The sequence below is a fragment of the Oenanthe melanoleuca genome, chromosome 3, assembly GCF_029582105.1.
Source record: "Oenanthe melanoleuca isolate GR-GAL-2019-014 chromosome 3, OMel1.0, whole genome shotgun sequence".
Classification (NCBI taxonomy): domain Eukaryota; kingdom Metazoa; phylum Chordata; class Aves; order Passeriformes; family Muscicapidae; genus Oenanthe; species Oenanthe melanoleuca.
This window is the reverse complement of record NC_079336.1, coordinates 44,120,752-44,135,078: the sequence shown is the minus strand read 5'-3', so window position 1 is coordinate 44,135,078 and position 14,327 is coordinate 44,120,752. Positions and strand designations below refer to the sequence as shown.

The 14,327-nt window shown below is 41.7% G+C and overlaps 1 protein-coding gene across 2 annotated transcripts in view; it reads left to right on the top strand.

Moving 5' to 3' along the window:
- The window catches only part of FYN (FYN proto-oncogene, Src family tyrosine kinase), a 136,505-nt gene that overhangs the window by 61,300 nt on the left and 60,878 nt on the right, over positions 1–14,327 (top strand). The gene's annotated exons all lie outside the window — the stretch shown is intronic.

Below are 14,327 nucleotides of genomic sequence, written 5' to 3'. Positions count from 1 at the left end.
CAATCTTTCCATCTCTTCCCAAAATGCCTGACTGACACCCTTGCCATGTGGAACTGGGATGGTTTGCTTATGTCTGAGAGATAAGGAGATAGTTAATGTGTGCTATAGCAGTTTTCCTATTCCTCCTTTCCATACCAGATGACAAGCTTTGCTGCTTGTCTGTCTGTACTGTATACAACACTTCCTGAGGCATCAGCTTCCAACAGACTTCTCTGGTCCTCAGTGCTCTGGGAATATGACACATCATGTGTCTGTGCTGCTGAGCTGCACCACTCTGAAGTAAAGGGGGAGAGAGAAGAGCAGGAGGTAATTAGTGACATGTCCCAACTCGAGGGAAGTAATTCAGAGAAAGCTTTTCCAACCTGCAGAAAATAAAGGCAGCAGATTTGGAGCAGTTTGTGGGCTCATCTGGCTCCTCCTTCTAGGAGACCACCAATATACACAGTTCTGGATAGTACCAATCAATCACCCTTGGGAAAAGAAACGTGTCAGCAGAGACCTGCTTTTCCTTGTGTGTCCCTTCCTTTGCTTGGCCAAGCAGGGTCTTGGGCTGGTGCTTTTTCTCCAGGCAAAATGTGCAGATTGCAGGTGAAAACTGGCTTATTCTCCACTGGCAGAAGACTTAAGAATCAGATAGCCTGCAGGGTAGAAAACTGAAAATTAAAGACTGGCTTCTGTGAGAACACTTGTTCTTTTCTACCATTTAAAAAACCCCAGATGTTGTTACATCACATAGAAAGATCTGGATTAGTTAGCAGATGTTTAAATGTAGATCACTTACCTTTCTGCAGGACATTTACTCTTAGAGACAGGAAAAATAGGATAGTCAAGCCTAGAATTTCACAAAGTAGCTGGCCAAACACATGAAAATTCCTGCACAATTGTACCTGGGCAAACCCTACTGCAGCTCATTCTTTTAAATTATTTTCTCTTTTCAGATAAGCTTTTCTGGCAATTGTGAATGTTACAAGTTTGTATCTATATCCCTATGAGAAATACAAACCAATTTTTAACTAGAATTTGGTTGTAAGGCCACAGATGAGCCACAGATCAGAGCATGAGTTCATTGGTCCATGAGATTTTGTGGTGACTTCCACAAAATTTTGTGACTTCACTACAAAAGAGGGTAGGATCTATATCTAGTTTTCTTTTTGGTAGTAGTACTGATATTTTGATCCTAAAAGTTGCCCAGTGTCCTTTCTTACATATTGGCTGAACTTTGTGTGGGTCTGTGACAAAGTTCACAGGTGAAAGAGGAGAACTATTCGGAAATAATGATGCTATGTAACACCAAGGAAAGAAAGTTTATCAGCAGACCTGGTAGTCAGATGGTTGTGTTCCAATTTCCTTCAAAGATGCTTCAGCTGAGGCCAGCCTAGTCTCCATGGCTGACCTTAGTTCAAGAGCAGCAAGGGGAAAGTGACAGAAGAAGCACACTTCTTAGAACCATAGAATAATCCTGGTTGGAAAAAACTGCCACAAAACTGCCAAGGAACTTGTAGAAACTGTTGTCTTGTCCAAACCCCCACTTGAAACAGGTCCTATTAGGTCAGGTTGCTCAGGGCCTTCATTTTCAAAATTCAGCTGGCTGGAAACTCTACAGCCCTTCTGGGCATCTGTTTGTCTGACCATCCTCAGAGTGAAAAAAGTGTTTTCTTGTTGTTTCTTGCTGTTGCTCACTGTCCATCAGTGTGAACTCTGCATCTTCTCTGCCTGTGAGAGGGAAGTCTTGAAGAAGACCTCAAAATCAGGGAAGTTGCTTCATGTGGCTCCATGGAAATGTGGTGTCATGCAGATGCAGTAAATTTTCTAGTGGGGAAAAAAAACAACCACAACCTGGTTCACAGAGGTTCTATTTGAGCAATGTTTCTCAGCCTGTAGCTGATGTTCAGACCCAAAGAGCATGCTTGACTTGGTTGAATTTTGAAATTGGGAAGAGGAATTTGGGGACAAACTGATGCACCTGAAAACTGCCAGCTTTCCTCACTTGCTTACAGTGATCTAAGTCAATGAAAAGAGGCACTTCTCACTGCTGGGTTGTGAACATCCTGGAATTTTTTCAAGGTAGTCTGGAACTGGGTTTATGCTCCAGGATTTTGCTCTAAAATTTGTTTTCCTGCAGCCATTAAAATACATAAACAGAGTGCAAATTTTATATGTTGTCACAGCTATTCTTTTCACTCTTCCCACTTCAAACTGTTTGCAACATCTTATTTTGAGGTAGAATGATCAGGAACCTTGAGTTTGTCATATGTGAGATCTCTGAAATATCTCTGACCCCACTGTATGTTTGCCTATGGCATTACAAATTCCCAGAGAGTTTAAAAATAATTGCAAAAAATGTAAGACAAGGAAACTGTTTTGCCCAGCTTCTGTCCCTAACCTACTGAATCCAAAAAGTACTGGACATCAAGAGGATGTTTTGAATTTATCTTGACATAGCTCAGAGGCTCAGTAGTTATTTATTCATCCTGTATCAAAGTCCTAAAAAAGGTCATGCAGCCCCTACATCAAACATTCATAATGGATTTAAGAGCTGATTAGAGATGTATGCTTGAATGCTGGGAGGGGAGTCTTGGCTGGATTTAAAACTCCCTCAGCTAAGTTGATGACAGTGTGAGAAGACCCTTCACTTGATGAGATTTCTGTAAAGCAGCCTTGTGGGTGTCAGGGCAGATATTCATGTGGCACTGTAGGTTTGTATTGACCAGGAAGACCATGCCATGGAAGGGAGCCACAGAACAGCCACCCTTCCACGTCACGAGGAGTCACGAGAAGCCTGACTGATGTAGGACAGAAAACCTTGGGGTGATCTCTGTTGTATTTTTTACCACAGTCACACTGCTCTTTGCCATCCACACTGCCCTTGAAACTCTTGCCTTTCATAACATTTTTTGTATTTCTAAGCATGACTTACACTGTACAGCTTGGGGTCCTGTCCCTGCAGCTGGTTACCGCCATCAAGGTCAGGGGAGGATAAAGCTGTGAAGTGAATTGAGGGACTGCTGTACCATAAACCTGACCTGCATCTTTCTGGGCCAGGTGTGCAACTGGGCATTCATCCATTTCCTATAGATATCCTCCTCCCAGAAAAGCTGTGAATGCTTCAAACACTGGCCTTGATGTTGAATGTATATCTCAGAGCCTGGGAGTCCATGGCCCTTTTCCCTCTGAATTTGGGCAGGGATGAGGGCTTTTTAATGGTTCAATTGAAATCTGAGATACTTTGCTCCTATTTGCACACTTCTCCTTATACTAGAAGCAACTGCACATCTTAAACAATGGATTCAGTTATTATATCTGCAGCTCAGATATATCAAGAAAAATTTGGATTTCTGCTAATACACTCATCTGCTATTTTGGTTTTTTCCTCCTATTGGAACAGTCAGGTATTTCTTCTCTATTTTAAACAACAACACCACCAAAAAAGTAGCAGGTAATGGCTGTTTCGGTATTAAGAAATTATATGAAACCAAATTTTCAGCCTTTAAACATAGTAAATTTGTTTGTCTTTAGAAAGACTGTGATGCCCTGTGCGTGCCTGGGTGTCCAGTTTGTATGGTACAATTATTTACATCCCTGATGTCTACCAAAAATGCTATTGCATTTCTCTTGGTAATTCTTCACACCTATCAGGTTCCTGACAGAAAGTGTTATACAGCAACTATGCATTATCTGTGCTCTCATTACAAAAATAACCTGCTGGGACTTTTGCTTTATTACCTGTACTCTGCCATACCCACAAGAGGATTTGCTGGAGTCATTAGCTGTTCTCTGTAATTAGGGCTGACCTGGTGCATTTTGGTCCTATTTCTAGCAGCTTTTAGTTTTCTGAAGTCATTCATTTGGGCACTGATGTGCCTCATAGTGTTCTTCTGTTGCATATCTTCATTATCTCTTCCTATGGGCTGAAGATTATCTTTCTCCTTAGGAAGAGAACTGTGGGAAACACTTGAACATTTTGATATATTTGGGGCTTACCACGATTTTCTATGCTACATTTGTAATTCCTTCAACTTTAGTCTGTTTCTTTTCTTCCAGTCTAATTCATTCAGAAGATGTCAATGTTGATGCTGCTGGGTGTAGTAAATGTTAAATCTGGTCTATAAGATTTCTGAGGAATGTTGTTTGTCCCCTGCCCAGAGCTGCATGTGTCCAGTCCCAACCAGACTGGATTTGGTCTGCTCTCTGTGAAGCATTGTTACACCTGTGTTCATTGTATTAAATCTGATAACCCTACACAGCGAGGTTACATTCTAGTCTCCTGCAGAAGAGATCTTTGTCTCTCAGACTCTGTAATTTTCCTACATTTCACTGGTAATTAATTTAATAGAGCTTTTTTTCCCTTCCTCCCCCCAAAGTTTGAGGTGTTCCAGCTGTTGGAATTACTCAGCAAAAGAGAGTTGATCAGTAGACCATCTATGTGGGTGTCTATGTGGAGAAGAAATAGGGAAGGACAGTTAAAACAGCAGATGGAACAGAGCACTTGACACAGCTGTATTTCCCAGCTCTCTTGGCTGGCTCAATGGCAAAGATGTTTGCAGTGGATGATGATGTTACAGCAGCTTGAATATCCATTATAGGGTTTAGCAAGTGCTAAATTGGTTGTGTTATTTTTTAATCTACATAATAGGCCTTCCAGTTGTTCTGTTGAAAGCAAAACATTACATTTTGAAAATTCGGATGTTGCTTTAGGGAGTGTTGCATCAATGTTGCTCTTTCTGCATGTGCATTGGTGTGGTTGATACAAAAGCCCTTGTTCCATCTCACCGGCGTGTATCACACCTTCTGTTCCCCTTCCTCCCCTGCAGAGAACTGGATACAAAGCTGATCCAGGGCCATCCAACCCTTTAGGAGCTCAGAATTAGAAATGGAACAGCCTCCAGCTGGTCTCATGGCCAGCTCTGACCACTTGGAGTGTAACTGCAGCTTCAAGCAGGCAGGTGCCACCCAACCTCATGGGATCCTGGAGCATTGTAGGTTCATCTCCAGGGAATTTAGTTGCTAGGAAGCATCACCTCCTTAGTGAGCTCATGCAAATTAAGGTTTATTTTTTAAGAGGTTAGTAATTTAGTCATGTTTGGGAGTTTTCTACAGAGATCAAAACACAAAGATTTTGCCTTGACACCTTGCAAGTTTATGGTCCAAATCACAAAAACCTCTTGAGCTGTTCAAGGATCAACCAAAAGCTTTTCACATGAATAAATCACTCCAGTTTCCCATGCCTTGCTTCAGAAATTAGCTTGAAAAATTTTGGCTGACGTCATGCCAAAAATCCAAAACAGCAACAAAGCAAGGGGGAAAAAAGCCTCCCAGCAGACTCCCAGCATGGAGAATATTGCCAAAGTTGGGTCTGTTTGTGCCAAGTTTATAATCAGGCAGCAACAGGGTCTTAGTAGGTAATGCTCTCAACCCACAGCTAATGAGCCCTGCAGCGTAGGGAGTAAGGAACACTGTAAGAGAGAGCCTGGTATTGCTTTGTGCAAGACACAGGTCATATCTGGGAATAAAAAGAAAGGAGAGCGTGGTCTCTGGCCATCAGATAAGGCTATTTCTGTGGCTATTACTCTTACCAAGGAGTAAGTGTTGTAATGACAAACAGATCTATAGGTAGAGTTTAGGGCATGCAGACAGATGTAGATTTTCCTGACCTAAGTGTGTGCTGTATTTTGCAGTCCAAGCCACAGAGCTGCTTTTCTTCTATAGCTTCTTTTAGGAAATACAGGAGGAGGGAGAGGGTTAAAGTAATCTTCTCAACATTAATTCTGCCTCATCAATACTTCATGGGTTTAACAGATTTTAGAGTTACAGTCATTTGGGAGATTATTTTATCAGCCAGGTTCAGTGGAGGTTGCTGAAACTAAGTTGAGGACAGAATGCTTGTGTGTGCAATACAGGATGCTGTGGTATCAGGATTTAATTATTATGGGATTTGCTTAGGAGATTTCTCTGTGCTATTTTGAAGCTTTATATTGGGCACTAAATATATTGCGTATAGGCACGTGATCTCTTCAATAAGATTTTGGTATGGATCTCCAGGTACAAGTGTGTCTGTTTCCACCTCATAGCATAAGCACACTACTATAGTTCTTCATCTCTCATTACATCTGCCTCTCATTTAAGTGCTCATCTGACACAAACATAATGAAACTGCATATAAAGGATCATGAAGAGGAGGAGAGATCTCATTGCAGATTACCAAAGCTGAATATTTTTGGACATTGAGTTATTTATATTATCATTCTGCTAAGCTCAAAGATAAAAGAAAGCCTTGGATGCAATCCAGAAAAATCAGGAACAGAAACTAGTGTAGAGATGATGCATTAATGCATGTCTTGAGAATGCCTGCAGTGCTGTATCACAATACCCATTCTGAAATAAAAATTAAGATGGGTGGGTCCTGAAGGCCAGTGCTCAGTGATGGGGGAGATTCCTGTTTGAGGTATCACACTCCATTAGCTGAGGTGGAAAGCTCTGTTTTAGGGAGTGCTCCACATCATTCTGCAATATTTCTAGCAATAGAAACAACATTATGAGCTCCAAGGGGTCCTCTGCAGCCTTCACTGGTCTGGAATAGTCAGCTCTTCCCAAGTCATTGGGGCACTCACTAATGATGATTTTTAGAAAATATCCATTTTTAGAAAATATCTGTGCTCATGACAAGTTTGTGTTCGTGTTAGCTCGGGAACCTCAGAGCTAACAGAGGTTTGTACAACCTTCTCATAAATAGCATTTTGTCCTGGTGACCTTTATACCTGTTCAGCACCAACCTGTAGGAGTCTACCTAATATAGAAAGTCATATTGCTGCTATTGTTTTTAAGAAGAGAAAATAATAAAAGATTCAACTGTGTAAATGTCACTCCTGCCCAGACAGTTTAGTATTACAGGAAAGGGAGAAGTCTGCTTTGAAATTTTCCCTCTGGCAAAGGCTTGAAAAGCCTTGAATATTGTGAGCATCCTTGATCATGTCATGCAATGGTAGTACAAAAATATAAAATCTGCTATCTCACTCTGCTAGGGTTTTGAATGCTGTGCTGAGTGCTGAGCACCAGCCTTCCTAGTCTTCCAAGGTGGTGTTGAATCCTGTCACAGCCTTCCAGGAAAGCTATGGCACAGCTACCATCATGGGAACATGGTGGGATGGTTTGCATGGCTGGACTGCTGCAGTGGATGGATACAAGCTCTTCAGAAGGGACAGGAAAGGAAGGAGAGGAGGCTTTGCCTATTAGGGAGATTTTAGACTGTGTAGAGTTGAGAGTAGTGACAATGAGGTGAGGAACACCTGTGATATGAGGAGTCTGAGGGAGCTGGGGTTGTTCAGCCTGGACAAAAGGTCAGAGGGAACCTTATCACTCTCTGAAACCCCCTGAAAGGAGGTTATAGCCAGGTGGGGGTAGGCTTCCCCTCCCAGCCAGCCAGCCCTAGGATGAGAGGACACAGCCTTAAGCTCCACCAAGGGAGCTTTAGGTTGGACATTAGAAAGAATTTCTTCACAGAAAGGGTGATTGGGCATTGGAATGGGCTGAAATCACCATCCCTGGTGGTGTTTTAGGGAAGACTGGATGTGGCAGGTAATGGCATGGTCTAGTTGACATGGTGGTGCTTGGCCATATGTTGGGCTCGACAATCTCAGAGGTCATTTCCAACCTAATTGATTATGTGTGATTCTGTGATCCTGTGATTTCAGATAGCATTGATTTGCTGACATAAGTTCTGTGTTGTTATTTAATCAAACTGCATTCCTTACCTTGTATTTTGTTTTATGCAAAATCATGATAACTAAAGGTAGTGACTTTACAGGCAGAAGGATAAAAATAGCACGAGACATTTTAGATTCTTTGTAAAATTATTAGTTAAAAATAGATGTTAAATAGGATCTGAAATGTTAACTAATTTCATCCCCAGTTTACAAACATTCCCGCTATATAGAAAGAAGACTTTATGTGAAAGGAATTTCAATTGTACACTATGGAAACAGGATTTTGGGTCATCTCTTGTCCTCTTTTGCTGCTTATCAAAAGTTAAAAGTTTATCTTTTTCTTTGTTGGGAACTTACACCAAACTGAAGTACAGTATGCTTTGAGCTAGTGATTACATCAGTCACCAGCATCTGTTACTGAGGGGTGCTGAGTCTGGTCAGCTGTAATTGGACAGAATCATCAGTCTGGGGAAGTCCTCAATTTCCATGATATTTGTTGCTTGTGCGTGACACTTAAGAGTTTTTGTCCATTTTTTCCTCCTCTGCTAATTCCTCAATATTAGGGAATTAGTGTCTCTCTGCATGCCATTTACTATCAAACATAATCCCCCTTTCCCCTATTTCCTTCCATTTCCATGCTTTGATGAGAAATATTTAGGCCACTCCATGTCTTTATTCTTGTCAGACACAGGCTCATGAAAGATCTGTTACAGGAAATTCTGCTCTGCCTATAGAGCAGGGTATCTCAAAATACATGTTCTGACATATAGAAAGCAGAGACTAACAGCTGAGAGATGCTATAGACTTCACATTGTTTTCAACCATGGTCATTATGCCAAATGTGTCAAAATACAGGGAAACAAATTTGTATACAAGTGAAGGGACATATTTTTTGGTAGGGAAGACAATGCAACATGCACTGTCCTATTTTAAGATACCCATTATGACCATTTTGGTGTCTGCTAAATGCCTTTGCAGAAGCCCAAGATCATTCCATTTGCTTTTTAAAATGCTTTTTCTCTTAAGTTTTGCCCTCTAACTGACTGTAATTACACAGGAGGCTTAGTTTGAGTTTAACCACTGGCTTTCCTGTATGTCATTAGATAGTGTTGGGAGATTATCAGGCACAGTTGTAAACTACAGGATATGTCTTCGTTTTCTTTTTTGGATTAGATTGTTTATAAGCCAAGTGTTTCAGATGACACAGAGAGAGAGAGAGAGCACTAATCAAAGCTGACAAAGCAGAAGGAAAGCTCATGTTGAACTATGAGGCTGTTTGCTACAGCCTTTTGCTCACTCCAAGGAAGTAAGAGCGTGCTGAAGACATGAGTGTAAAACAGAATTAGTGTTGATACTAACATATTCACCATTTCTGTGTTAGTGTAGCCTGTGCCTTCCATGTGTGTGCCACCATTTACATGTGGTGTAGGAGTTATCCCAACACAGTTATTTGTCTGGTCATGTGTGTGGAATATGCCATTGGCTACCATCAGCAGTAGCAAATCTTGCACAAACTGCAGCTCCTGCCATGCTCTGAGCAGTTTCACGTGGTTTGTGCTCAGCAAAAGGTGTATAATCTAACATCTCTTGCAGCAGTGTGCAAAGGGACTGTGTATTACACAGCAGGCAAAAAGCAGCCCAGCTTGAAAACACTTCAGAAGGTGGATGGATGTTGGGAAGAGCTCTGAGGAAGGAGCTGTGTTTCCAGGCAGAGGGAGGAAGCACTTGAGCTGCTTGCTGTGCACAGCCAGTGGTCTTTGGGAAGAGCTCACGTTCACATCACTTTTGTTAGTTTGATTTTCCATCCAGTTTAGGTCCCCTAACTTTTATCCATACTTTTCTACATGTGTTATTTGGGTGAATGTATGTGAGACCTGAATTTTAAATTTCATGGGAAACAGACCTGTTACTCTGGTGTTGCAAGACCCCTTTTACAGCACTTCTAAGTGTCCAGAAATCAGAAGAAAATGATGGGGTTTGTTTTGAGGAATATGTTTGAGACAGCACTGAAAGTCATTCGTATTGCAGGGGTCTTCTAATTGCTGTATGAAGTACTTCTGTTAACATCAATAGTTTCTATTACTGTTAAATATTTCCCCAGCCATGCTGCTGATTAAAGAAATTAAAATTTCCTAAGCTGTCACCTCTTCTTCTCTAAGAGAACTCTTGCTCAATACTATGAGAGTCCAGTACCATTCCAGGCCACCTGCTTCAGTAGGAGGTGTAAGAGTGCTGCCACTGTTCTCCTTCCACTGTAACCAGCAATTCTCAGTGTATTTTTTTTTTGCCCAGAATATTTCTCCTCTTTTTGAAGCTGCTCATGAATGTAGTCAATGTCTTGCTATGCTCTTTCAAATCTCTTATGTCTGGGATGAATTCCAGGAGCTTTATGGTGTGGCTTTAGGCTCCACTGGGTTGGAGATGCTTCTACTTGTCACCCAGACAAGAAATCTCCTTAACTATTTAACACCAGAGAAGAAAAGAAAAACAAACAAAAAACCAAAAAGGTAAAAGCACAATAAAAAATATAAAACCATTTTCCTGTTCCAGGGTGGAGGAAGAAGACACCCTAGGCACAGCTGGAAATTAGCTGTATATTTTCTTCAAGTTTTTAACCAGCTCTCACAGAAATCTGGTTTTTGATGGACAGCTCTCTAATGATAGAGGACAGTGAGAGTAGTGCAAGTCAGGGATGGTTGAAGTACCAGAAAACTGTGAAAGTCTGAGAGAAATGCCCTTGGAGCTTGCTTTGTCTCCTCACAACTTGCCCGTCCTTGTATTTGACCAGTTGGAGTCCAGATCTTCTGTCCTAGGCTCCTCTGTGTCAGTGGAGTGAGGGTATGTGAAGGGAGCTGATTTTTAAAATACTTTTTTTTTTCTTTTTCATTTATTTTTAACCCAGAACACATGAGCAAAACAACAGGCTGTATGCCAGTTAAAATCATGGTGGTTCATGCAGAGTGTCAAAGTAGCTGTTGGTGCTGTCAGAAATCTGCTCTTGGTTAGTTTGGCACGACATATGCTAGTAAGTGACTCTCCAAAGATATTTCTGTGATTATGTGGCAGGTAATGACACATATACTGTGTTAACAAGCTTGACATGTCCAGCAACCTCCAATTAAACTCTTTGTAATTTACAGAAATAATTCCTTCTGATATTGCATGCTAGTACCCTGCAAGAGTCTGGAAACATCTAAGCCATCCTAATCCATTTATTAAATTTTATAGGTGTTGCTTATCTTATGATTAAACAAAATCTTGAGAAATAGGATTCTTCAATGGAGCCCAGTTAAATCTTTTGCAATGGCTGCTAAAGCTTGCAAGTAGAAGAAACTGACACTGCAGATCATTTAAATCTGTATTATCTCACCAGTGGGTAATTTCCAAACCCCACTTATTATGTAAATGTATTCAGTAACCAGAAGAAGGCTTAAGTATGTGAGAAATCATGCTTTTGTGTGCTGTAAGTCGTCTCACCTGTGTTATGTTTGCTCTGGGTGAAAAACAGTGCTTGACTGTGACTGGGAGCCTCTCCAGGGATCTCATCCTCAAATCTGCAATGCTGTGATTTACAGGAACAGCCTTGTGATGCCTCTTGAACCTTTTGGAGCTTCCTGTTTCTTTCTTAGTCTTTCCAGGACTAATGTAATTTTAGCTACTTCTTAGCAATTAGATTAGACTCAGGCAATTTCCTTGTAAAATTGCCTGAGCAGTTTCTTCCATAAACTGTAATAGACTTGCTGTGGCTCAGCGATGTTTGCTAGAATAATTAAACTGGGCTTCAGCACCACAAAAAGGTATGTAGTTAAAAACCACAGATCTGCTCAGGTGCTTGAGTTTCTATAAACATAGTCTCTGTCATGGCCATATGTGTCTTCTATTTATGGTTTCTGCTGCAATCTATGTATCATTCACTCTGGAAAATCATGTTTTAAGTACATTGGACAACAAAGCCCTTGCACCTCTTATCCCACAAATGTGCCAACATTAGATGGTTTCAATTTGTGCCATGTGTGTATTTGGTGGGTTTTTAAAAATAATATCCCTGATTGTGTTATTTTAGAACAATACTATTTTAAAACAATACCCTTGAATGTTCAGGGATCTTAAGACAGAGGAATTACAGCAGTTAAAAATTTCATAAAAATCAAGAATCACCTTTGTGAGCATCTTTCCAAATAAGCCTGAGAACTGTACAAACCTGACAATTCCTTGTTCATGCAAGGGCTGTATTGATTTTGTGCAGCATGACACGTTCTGCTAGGTCTTTGTGCAAAAGAAAGTGTGCTAACCTCCTGCCCCTTTCCCTATCAACCTCATGACTATCTGACTGCATGTGTCTGGTGCCCCTGCAGCTATTCCCATAAACACAAATGCCCCTTTAAACATCATTTCTCAAGCATTTTCCTCTTTGTTTCAGAGAGCATAGAGAAAGCAGAGTGTCCCTGTGTAAAGACATACCATTACATTTCTAGCCAGCAGTCTGATTGCTAAAAAGAAAAAAAACCCCACCCATGGGTAATTAGTACTGTGTGTGTAGTTAATAGATTTAAAATTAAATGCCACTGGTGCTGCTGAAAGGTCGTACTAGGTTTTGCTGTTGCTTTGAAAAAAATCTGTTTTAGTCAGGACTGTCTCTGAGAAGGGATATTGGTTCTTTGTGCACTGCCTGCAACAAAAGAGAAGCTGGGGGTGCAGTTTCCACAAAGGATGCTGTAAATTTTATTATCACCTAGATTGTGAGGTTTCTGTGTTGATTTTAAGAGAGAGGCCCTTCAGTTTAAGGAACTGGCTGTATATTCTTACTCACAGCAAAAGGAGCTCGTGTGCCAGCGGTCTTGTGGGTGAGATAGGAACCTCATCTCCTGCTTCCTAGTCCATCATCCTCATCATTAGATGATTCTGCCTCCCAGGCAGACTGATTACTTCATATTTTCATTCATTAATGATTTATCAGGCAGCTCCTCCCCTAAAGGCTCATCTCCTCGGTTATATTCACAGCCCACACACAACCAGCAACATGTAGCTGCCAGCTGGCACTCTGGCTTTGGGAGAGCAAGCTGCTGGTCTCCCTTTCCACATCTCCTGCTGCCCCTCCTCCCTTCCATCCCAGCTGCTCACCTGCCTGCTCCTTGGTGGCTTCTTAGGTTGCACCAAAGCCATGAAATCCCCATGTGTGCTATCCTCCTATGCCATCTCTCCAATCTGATTGTTTAATCTGCTTTTCACAACTATTTTTTTTAATTAAAAAAAAAAAAATAAAGCAGAGATGAGGTGACCCCACCCGTAATGCGGCCATGCTTGTGTCCTTGTCATGGAAAGGGCCTCGTTTAGTGAGAGGCTTTACTCAGTGGTGGCTTGGGTTTAGCAGAGAAGCAGGAGTGCTGGGGAGAGACTGAGTGAGCTGTGTCTGTGAGCAGGAAGGTGTGGGTTGGCAGCAGTTTCAGGTTTTGCTATCAGGTGCTTGGCACAACAGCTCTGTTGAAATCCCTCTTCAGTTGTCTGTGAGAGAGTGATTTTTATCACATTGCTAAAGATTAACTCTATTCTTGTTCTCTGTTCTGCTCCCAGGAATCAGGCATGCTCTGAGGTCTGGGAAAGAGAGTCCAAATGAATTCTCATGATGAAAGGGGGGAAAATCCAGAATTGTTTGGTACTGTCCAACTTGTCCACTGCAGGCAGGTGGTGACTGAGAGCAGTGGGATCAAGGGCTGCAGGACAGGAAGAAAAAAATATAAACTAGGAGAAAAGGAAAAAGTGAAACTCCTTTGAGACATTTATACATGAATGTATAACTCCTGAGTGCTTAATCTACTCTTGGCAAGTGGTGACTGATAACTAATTTTCTCTCTTACCTCTCCCACACCCTCCCAGCATCTTCAGAAAGGACATGTGACAGGAATAATAAATCTCATTATTTTAACAGGCTAAAATGGAAATTATGGATTAAAAGTGCTATGGATGTCTCAGTAGAGAGAAACTGACTGTTCCTATGATGCCCAAACTGCATCTTCATTTGCACTGTTTTTGAGATCTTTCTGAATTATTCAGAGCCCTCCACTTACCTCTTTGGCACAACACTTTTAAGTAAACCAGTGTCAAAGGCATCAGTGTCTGATTGAGCAGCCCTTTTGCTCCTACTGCTTGAGGGTAGCTAGAGCCTGACAGTGCTCAGGTTTTGGGGGAAGTCTGGATCTCAATCTAGGTTGAATTATCTTTTACTCTAGGTCTCTGAGTTGTGCTGCTGTTTTGAGGAGGGAGATGGAAGGTGGAGTTCAGGCTGACACCCATGGTGGTGCTGCAAGACTGATCAGTTTGGATGCCTTTGGCTTTGGAGTGGGGAGAGGTGTGTGAGAACAGTAGCTGGTTGTGTTCTTTGTGCAGCCAGGTGTTGGAAAAACCAGTGTCAGCTCTGAGGTGTAGGAGCTCTTGCTGCTCTGTGTCAGAGGCTTCAGGGCTCTCACAGAGAGGGTGGAGCATGGCTCTGTTACACAGGCTATGGGGAAAGTGCATTGTTTGTGGCTCAGGTCAGAACAGGGAGAAAACCTAGAACAACAGTAACTTATTTCAGGGGGTAGTCTGTGAGCAGAACAGGGACTTGGGGCATGGGTCTTGCCTCCAGACCAA